Source organism: Centroberyx gerrardi, chromosome 3 (assembly GCF_048128805.1).
Source record: "Centroberyx gerrardi isolate f3 chromosome 3, fCenGer3.hap1.cur.20231027, whole genome shotgun sequence".
Lineage (NCBI taxonomy): Eukaryota > Metazoa > Chordata > Actinopteri > Beryciformes > Berycidae > Centroberyx > Centroberyx gerrardi.
In genome coordinates, this window is record NC_135999.1 from 22,938,202 (window position 1) to 22,947,975 (window position 9,774).

Genomic DNA, 9,774 nt, shown 5'->3' on the forward strand with positions numbered 1-9,774 from the left:
TGAGGGATGGCATTTGTTTTTCCTCTCTCTCTGTCTGTTTCACTCTTCCCTCTCTGTTTTCCTTCTGTTTCTCTTCTGTTTCTGTTTAAGGTTTCTATTTCTCCATGCAAATGAGAGAAGGCACATTGATTTGGCCTCCAGTTTCATGTTACTATGGCAACAACATAAAAACTACAAAGTGCTTAAAGCGCAGCACTTTTATCCCTGTGTCCCTCTGATCATCACAGGAAATTAGCATACCGGGAAACAGGAGAGCTCACAGAGGAAAGCAATTGTGCATTTGGAAGGCCGCACTGGCTGCCTGAACAAAAATGGGGTTTTTTGAGGGACTTGGCGATTGAGTGGGAAAAAACACAGAGAAAAAGAAATAATCATGAGGAGAATATAGACCAAAAGAGAAAAGAAGAAAAAAAAACATTCTCTTTCTCTCAGGAGAGGGTTTTAGGGCATTGGCATTTCCATCTCAGTCAGTGTTCTCTGTGTTTCTGTCAGTGTTGTTCTCTACACACACACACACGCATGTAAACACACCTACAAACACACACTAATAAACTAATCATGCACTCCATTTCTATCTCTCACACACATTTATACACACACAAACACACACCCTTCCTCCTTTATCAGCAGACCACTGTAGAAGAAAGAGGCAGCATGTTTTCTACTGGCATGGTAGGTGTATATGTGTGTGTGTGTGTGTGTGTGTGTGTATCTATCAGCATGCGTGTGTTATGCTGTGTGTGTGCACGTGTGTGTAGTGTGGGAGGTGTATTTGTGTATGCGAAGAGCGAGTAAGAGGGAGGAGAGCGGGTGGACACGAGGGCCAGAGCACCAAAGGAGATTTAAAGGCCAACATCAAACGCCGCATCAGCTCATTAATGCATGTAGGGGTGACCCGGACCCGGCACGAAACAACACAAACACATCAAAAACGCCTTCTGAGGCCCCCATCTTGACCGTCATCACACAGAGCCATAGGACGGCTGTGAAATCCGCCCACCAGCCCCATAGATTTGAGTTGCTGTCTAGTTTATCATGTCTCACTGAGCTGCAGAAAAGGGACAAAGGCTACAGATTGAGTTTCGAAGGCATGGCATGGGGCGACAAAATTAGATTCACAGCAACATGAGTGTGTAATGGGTGCACTTTCGCCAATGTTGTGCATGAGAGCAAGCCCAAACTACTTTTCTGAAAAGAAAGGAGCACAAACAAAAAGCGTTGCCTTTTCTCACACTGGTATCTGAGCCATTAAATTGGTCAGATATCAATATTGTTTTCCAATTTTGCCTCCTGCACGAGGTGGTTAGCCACAGATGAAAAACGTTACGCTTCAAACTGTCTCACTCACAGGATCTGTCTGCCTGAAGGCTACCCAGCATGCAATTCTGAAACAAAGAGGCCTCTTTTTGATTTCTACACAGCGTGACCTTTTTTGATTGGGTGAGATTGGTTGGCATGGAAATCAATACTGCGTTGTGCATTTGATGCAGCCTTATCTCTTCTCCACACTGTCTGCAGGTATAGTGGCAAGGGAGGTGTGTGTGTGTGTATGTCTGCTGGTATGTGTGCTTAACACCAACACTCCCTCGCAGTGTGTGGAACATAACAATAGTTCCTCTTCATGAAGTAAATTACTTTTGTGTGCCAGACCAAAAAATGCAGTTTGAAATGGGTCTGAGCAGACAGAAAAAAAAGAGCAAAGAACTAAGAAGCAGCAAGTTCTATGTTTTTTTTTTCTGTCAAGCCTGTCTGTGATTGTGGAAAAATCACATGCTCAGATATTGTGAGGATTAAATATTTCCTCCATCCTTTATCGCTCAGGTTTGGGTCATTTATAACTGTTGTACCTTGTTTCTAAAGTCAACACATAAGTAGTTAACAACTGAAAATTAAATGAAAATATCAGAGGAAGAACCATATTAATTTGTATCATTTTTTTTTTAACAGCCACTATACCTGCAGTTTTATAGTCAACTCAATTCAATCTCAACTCATTTGAAGTGTAGACTACAAATCTCTGCTATGGATAAAGAGAACACTCACACACTGTTTTTAATCAAGGAGATCTGAAAACAATACTGAAAATACTGAAATTGACTTATCTGCTTCTTCATCTGAAGACAAACATAGCTACCCAGACTAACTCACATGTCTTCTTTGTGTTAGGATGACACTTAAACATTAACATTTCTCAGAAGACGCTCAGTAGGTGATAATCAGCTCAACCTTTCCTCTTGTGCTCGGTCAACTTGCTCTGATGAGTGTTGGGAGTTTAGCAGGCATCGCACCTCATCACTGCAGGACGATGCGTCAAAGGTGGTGGGGCGGCACTACGACCTCATTGGCTGTTCTCTCTGGGGCAGGATGGTTCATCGTTGCTGAGTATTACCTCTGCTTTCTGCTCCCATACCCCCCCTTCCCTGCCCCCAGCCAGATCTCTCATAGTGGGTCAGTCCAACCAGGGAGAAAAGCCAAAGGACCCAGAAAGAAATTGAACTTCATTGGAACTCGCCGCCAAGTGGATCAGAAAGCACCCAAAAGACAAGAACTTCACAGGCCGTCTTTCTTCTTGTATTTTTGTTCACCAAGAAATATTTCGAACTCAGTGACCAACTTTCCTTGCGTTCAAACTGTGCCTTCAGTGCATTGTGAATGTAGAATCGTGCTTGTATGTGTTTCAGAGGCGCCCATATGTGATTTCCCCCCCCCCAATGGGAACTGCTACAAACCCACTCAATCAAAAGTAATCTACAGTCTTTTAGAAGATTTTTCAGAGACGAAATTCCTTGAAAGGAATTCAGCAGAGGATAGGCTAATGCTCATTGTTGCAGTTCAAAGCTCATTTCGAATTTTTAGACTTTCATGTAGTAATTTGACGGTACGGACTATATATTAGTTCATGGAGTTGGATACCAGACGTGCTGTTCTGAGTGGACTCATGCAGATCAGTATCATGATAATCTACCAAAAACATCTATCTACATAACAAAACATGATACATAAGGATAAGACCTATGTTTTGGCAAGATCCTGCCTGACTGTGACCTATAGCGCTACTTTAAGAGCCTCAACACTCTTTTTGTGCCTATCAATAGCCACAGCAACCAGCTGTTTCTCGCTGCGCGCCTCCAAAAGGCGCATCTGAAACCATTTAAATCAAAAGCAGTCACAGTTTCCACAGCGCATTATAGGCATTCCAGCATGGCCTTTCGCTCCATGCTGCGTAGCCTCACTCGGCGGGGGAGCACGGTATAAAGTGGGCACACAGCAACACAAATATGCGGCCCACTGTGCGTTCCCCTCAGGAACCCTCAATAAAAAGGAGAGAGAGGGAGAAAGAGAGAGAGAGAGAGAAAGCAGAACAGCCTCAGAGTTCCTTTGCTCCGGCTTCTAGGGTTAAAACCTTTTCCCCGGCTCAGATAAGAACCTTTCTTCTTCTTTGAATCCTTTGTCTCCTGCCCAGATCGGAGGGAAAAGGGAGAAGAAAGAGAGGAGAGGAGAGCTCCCTTACTGGCGCACCCCTGTGGTGGGTGCTCATACAAAAGCAGACAGAGGGGGAGAACAATGGTCGATGCTAACCCATGGAGACGAGCTCCATCTCTAAGATAGTGTACTGGGCATCAAACGGATGTGGAAAGATAAACAGCTCTCCGAGACATTTTAATGATAATGTACATTGTCAAATAAGATGCTGTATCTAAATCTTGAAAATCACAATTCACTGTGAAAGTAATAAAAAAAACAAAAATGGAGGAATGTGCTAACGTGATCTCTTGTCCCATTTATATTCTTAACTGACCTCTTCTAAACTCTGATACCGCATGCAACATTTAAACTCATTTACATCTGTAGGGAGATTTAAACATGTTCAGCCTACGCTGTCTTTACATGGATCACTGCAAATTATGGTTTGTTTCAAAGTCATCAAAAAGAGAGTTTACGTTATCCATGCACTGGTCTCCTCTCGACTCAAAAAACACTATCCTGAACTGGGAAATGTCTTTGGTGTCAAATATTGCTGATGCATTCCTTGAATGTAAATGTGAACATGCTGCACCATGTTCCATTAATTGTGTGCAAATGTCCCAAATTGGGATGTAATGCACAGTTAGTTTCTCGATGATAAAAGAATGGCTCTAAATATATAATACAATTAGAATTTAACACAATAAAACAGACTTTTAAAAAGGGCAATGTTTGATATTTGTCTGAAAAGATAGCAGGTAATCAAATATATTTTTTTTTACTATCTGTGATCACCACACATCAAGCGGCTGTAATGATTACATAGGATTGACCCAAACAGTTAACACTGTTAAGGACATTAAGGTTTGGTCAAAAATAAAGAAGAAACCAACAATCCATGATCTATGCTGATATCTTACAGCACCTGAACTCTGCATGTTTACTGCGGCCCTGAAGAGGTAAGAGACTTGTTATTTGAGAAACAGGACAGCCGTTGACACTAATTGAGAAAGGCCACAGAGTGAGAGAGGTCATCCTCGCCGTGCCCCCAAACAACTGTATTACCCCTCCAAGCCCATGCATCAGGCCCTGTGGCCAAGTTTAGGCCACCAGATGACTCCAGTTGTTGGCTCCCCCAGGGCAAAGGCATCCCGTCCTCTCCCGGTGGTCCGCAGTCATCTCATCTTTCATAGAACACAAGAGGCAGGAAGTGTCCATGGGGATCAACAGATGCAGGGGAAAGCCACAAAATGGCTTCCTCCTGAGCTGGCCATGTGGCATCTGCAACAGTAAACCGTTTGAGCCCCAAAACAACACACAAAATCGTGTACTTTGCCTCAATGAAATTTACTTTTTGAAGGCTTAAAGAATGTCTAGGAGAAAATCAGTGACAGGTGATGTGGACTGCGGGTGGACTGAGAATACGACGAGTACGAAGGAGTGCAAGATCAGCTAACAGGGCCACTCCAAAATCCAAGCAAATGAATCAGTCTCAGTGGATTTGATAGTATCTGTAGAAAACATTGAAGAGTCAGATTGCCTATTCAGTCAGAGAAAACTTTTTTTTTTTTTTTTTTTCTGTAAGGCAGCACAGCCGGAGAAATGATTTTGGAGCGAGGATGGGGAGAGAGAGAGAGAGAGAGAGAGAGAGAGACAGAGAGAGAGAAACCTGCTGAATGCCAGAGTAAATAAATAAAGTAAATAAATCGGGGGATAATGTGAAGCAATTGTAGGGGTGTGCATAATCAGGGATTTGGAGGCTGCTCACTCTGCTGCTCGTCTTCTGACTACAAAACCAGGCCCTGCCCCCCCACCCCCACCCCCCCTTCTCCTTCTCTCTCACTCTCTCTCTCTCTCCCTCTCTCTCTCTCTCCCTCTCTCTCTCTCCCTCTCTCCAGCCAGCGATAATCTGTTCCAGTACACTTGCCATGAAATGAGCGATGCAGGACTCGTAATGCACTGGACAGGCAAAGCCTAACAGATAACATAAGCCCCCTTCACTGCCCCCCAACCCCCCCCTGCTCCCCCCCCCCCCCCCCCCCCCCCCCTCCCTCGCCATTACCAGCCCCCATCCCCTTCCACTCTTAAATCAAGGCCCTTCAGTTGTAAACAAGAGGCAGAAGATTTGGTTCATTACAAGGGAGGTTGTTTTCTCTCCCCAGCTCCTCATCTGATACATAATATCTGTGGCGAGCTGTCTCGTCGCTTTATGCTTGCGTCATATTTCATCTTGACTCTCGTGACCTTCGCTGTCAGGCATACAATGAGAGGCGGCTGTTATGGGTTTTGTTCTTCTCTCCTGTTTATAGTTGTGATTGTCATTTGGCTAATGTATGCATGCATATATACACGTGGGCCTTGAAGCAAAGCCTTGCAGAGCTGACAGTGGTAGTCTGCAGTCTCATGGGGTGGAAGAAAGAAGCCTGTTTTGATGGTGATGAATATATAATTTTTGTATTATTTTTCTCTCTTTTTTGTCTTTCTTTTTCTCTCTGCTTCTTGCTCTAGCTGTCTTCCTTTTAGTCCTCTTTCTCCCTCCCTCTCTCTCTCTTTCTGTCTCTCTCTCTCCTTTAGTTCCTTTGATCTGGCTTTGGTTTGAATGTCATACCATCTGGATGAGTTCACTCTGGATGAATCTTTCTTCATCCCTCTCCACAAACGCTCCAATAAAGGCATTTTTCCACAAATTCCATATGTTCATGTGCTTCAGTTACCATATACATTTCACTCCCACTCACACACTATGGTAAGCTGCACAGTTATATCTCTAACAGAGAAAACTTGGACCGGCACTAGCCTATTTGTGTATCATAGGAAAAAACTGATGCTCTTTACTTGCGCTCATTTTCTACACGAGACACAGTGGCCTAGTATGTTGGAGTAGGTACAGTGAAAGTTTTAATGCTATGCAGATGCAGAACATGCTTTTTACTGTGAGTGCACTGTGCCATCCTTTGTACTGTAATTTGTATGGAAAGGAGCAAGAAATACAGATAATGGAAAGCCCTCCACAATTTATGGCCCAGTAATTGATATAAATTAGTGAAAAGATGAAAGTCCCAGGCCTTTGTCCAAAATATGCACTGTTCCAAGGAAAATAAATTTGTACAAGCTCTACACAAGTTTTAGTATTTCATTTGGAATGAAAATGTAGATCATAAATTGCATGATGAGGATGAGCAGGATATCCGTCTCTAGGGGCAAAAACTGCATTCAAGTTCACCGATAAACATCAGTGTTGCGCTGATGGAGACCTCCCCGGCAGCGTGTTTGACAGCAAACAGCAAACAGCCCCGACTGTGATCGATAGACTCCTGGCCCCCGTCTTCCCAAGTGCCTTGTGGTTTCGGAGGTTCGGAAAATCCGCCACGAAGCAGGGCCCTCCCATCTCGTCTGAACCAAACATCGTCAGGGTGGCTCCTGCTCCCATGTTCCTCGCTCGCTGGAATGCCGGCGTGCTGAGGATGACAGGGTTTCCTAAGATCCGACCGGGACCTCTCTAATTTGGGCATCCACTCCTGCCACTTCCCCTGACCAGAAACCATTTTAAATTGGTGGCCACATAGGAGCTGGCATTCCCCTTTTCCTCCTTTTTTTTTTTAATGGTTTGTTCACTTCTGTGGCTCTTTCTTGGTTACTCTTTTATTTCTATCTGTCTCTTTCCACCTCCGTCTTGGCTGAAACAAGAAAGTGAATTTATTTCCGCTCTGTATTATTGTCCATCATGTTAAATCACGGGCTTCATGCGCACGTACAAGCACAAACCCCACCACCACTGCTACACTCCACACACACACACACACACACACACACACACACACACACACAGACGCTATCAGTGACAAGCATAGCAGAACATCAGCAATGTGTTAGTGCTCTCCCAGCTGTGTGTGTGTACTAGCAGGTTGTTCCTGCCAGTGAGTGCTGCGAGAGTGACAGACCACCCACCTGCTCTGGCTCTTCCCATTGATGTCAGTTTGGCGTCAGTGGGAGGGCAGCTAATGGGATTTCACTATCAGCACCTCAGCGTAGCCACCATGTCAGCTCTGCCTCCTCCGTAGCGCTACGCACAGTCAAGCAAGGTAAAACCGCTCGGCTCGGATTGGCGAAGACTGGCTGCGAAAGGCATAAGACGTTTAGCACAACATAATACAGTTTTCAAAACAGCCGCTGTGAAGCATACCACCGCTCACAGGCGATGCAGACGCTGTGCCAATGGGGGGCCGCGGAATAGGCCAACCAGGAAGTGAACTATCAAGGTGGGCCTTTTCATACTACAGTGCCAAACCTGTGATCCGGATCATTCCTGTTCACATTCTCGTCCTTCTTGTCACTCTGTGGTTTTGGTTGGGCATTGTGGAAACTTGCTGTCTGCCATAAAAAAAAAGACCTGTCAGCCTACAGTAGAGATACAGATCTCTCTAGTGGAGCGTATTAGCCAGGGGCGGAGCTTGCCTTTCATGTATCTGGGTGCAAGTCATAGTTGTGATCTCTGTCTTCCCAACCATGTTACAGCTCTAAAAGGGCAAAAATAACTTATCATCACACTAAAATTACAGTTAAGATTCACAACTATTATGCTACAGAAAATGCAGCGCTGATTCCCAGTGAGCAGTCAAAACAACAACATGACCGTTTAGCCGAAATTTAGTCTATTTACAATACCAGTCAAAAGTTTCGACATTCACCTGAGTGAATGTACTATTTTTGTACTGTTTTTAATTATTTTAAAGCCATTTTGATCTAAAGGCCTATGCTTAAATGCTTGAAATTAGTTTCTTAGACAAATATAAATAATGAAGTTGATGTTGATGTTTTGATAAAGGTTATAAGAGTGAATTAGCGATGGAAAAAATATCATAATATGTTTATTTACCTTCTGGGTCATTTTTACTAATATTACTGCATTCCAAGGGATTCTCTACATTGTGCCAGGCACCCACGGCACCCATTCAAATTCCACTCAAGCATTGTCATGGCCACTGGTGTATAAATAGTGAAGCATGTCAGTGTAATGCTGCCATAGTCATTTGGTGATACACTGCCGCAGCACACAGGCGCACAATCCACATGCAGGCGATACAGAAGTTCCGTGAATGGTGACTAATCAGTTCAAGGTGCTAAGAAGTATGTGGGAGTTGAGTGGGTCTGGAAGAAATAAGAGTACCTCATTACTGCATCTAGTCACTATTCGTTCTCCTGGCACTGTCACAACAACACTCCACTTTTAAAGCTTTGTTTCACCCTCTCTTTCTCTGTGCCTCTCCCTCTCTCTCTCTCTCTCTCTCACTCTCTCTCTCTCTCTCTCTCTTTCACTCTCTCACTTTATGCTTTTCATTTTTTTTCAGCCTTCCACGCTGCTCTCTCTCTGTCTTTCAAAGTTTACAACTATTGTCTGAAAGTTCACACTTTAGTTTAGTGGCAGCATTGCACATTTTTTCTTCTCCCTTTTCTTTTTTTCTTCCTTTCTTCCCTGTGTGTTGCTCCACATCAGAGATCCAGAGAGGGGCCTTTTGTGTCTGACTTTGCCCCAAAGGCAGTCGTCTTGCAAGGCAGATTAATAATTACAGAGTACACAACATCGGGGAAAACAATTTCAAGATCTTTGATGTCAAACATGAGAGAAACCAAAATTACAAAGAAAAAAGGATGACGAGGAAAGGTCCTGAAAGATGGTCTTTCTCTCTGTCTCCCTCTCTCTTGGCAGTATTTCCTGTTATTGTTGCTTTCTACTGTTTGGCAGTGCATTAAAAACATTAAGGAGAACTTAAAAGAAAGAGGCGTCTGCCCCTAGGGGAAGGAGGGCACATTTGAGAAGTGGCATGGCAGCTATCCTCTGTGACAAATGCCACTGAAGATGAGAGAGAGTTATATATCATGATTCTTAGGTTTTGATGTATCTGTTTACATGGTGGGGCACATCAGTAAGCTCATGAGATGCTGTTTGTTTTTGTGTACCATTAGGATAAATAGAAACCAAGGCCAAATATAGGACGACAGAGCTGTCGTGGCCCTGAGTTATGATTATGGGCTGTAATTGAAAGGTTGAGGGTGCTCTTTCCTTCGCTTCAGTATGGAACTCCCTATAACTGAAAAAGCCATGGATCATTGGAATGAGAATTTACAGTCTTCCCTGTCTTGTAGTTTACTAAGCCACTCTTTAACCAGTACTGTTTTTGTCTTGTATAATACTGAATGATTGGCCCTGGGCAGTTTCCCAAAGACAAATCATTACTATCCCCTGTGAATAATAATGTTGACTGAATATCAATAAATCACAAACAAAGCGACCACAACCACAACTGAAAC

The 9,774-nt window shown here is 43.7% G+C and overlaps 1 long non-coding RNA gene across 1 annotated transcript; it reads right to left on the reverse strand.

Annotated features, from left to right (window-relative positions):
• Positions 1-6,484: 6,484 nt before the first annotated feature.
• On the reverse strand, positions 6,485-7,835 carry LOC139925659 (uncharacterized). Its single transcript, XR_011785279.2, has 3 exons — positions 7,754-7,835; positions 7,414-7,581; positions 6,485-7,142 (listed from the first exon to the last, which is right to left on the reverse strand). It is a non-coding gene; the product is annotated as an uncharacterized LOC139925659 (long non-coding RNA).
• Positions 7,836-9,774: the final 1,939 nt, after the last annotated feature.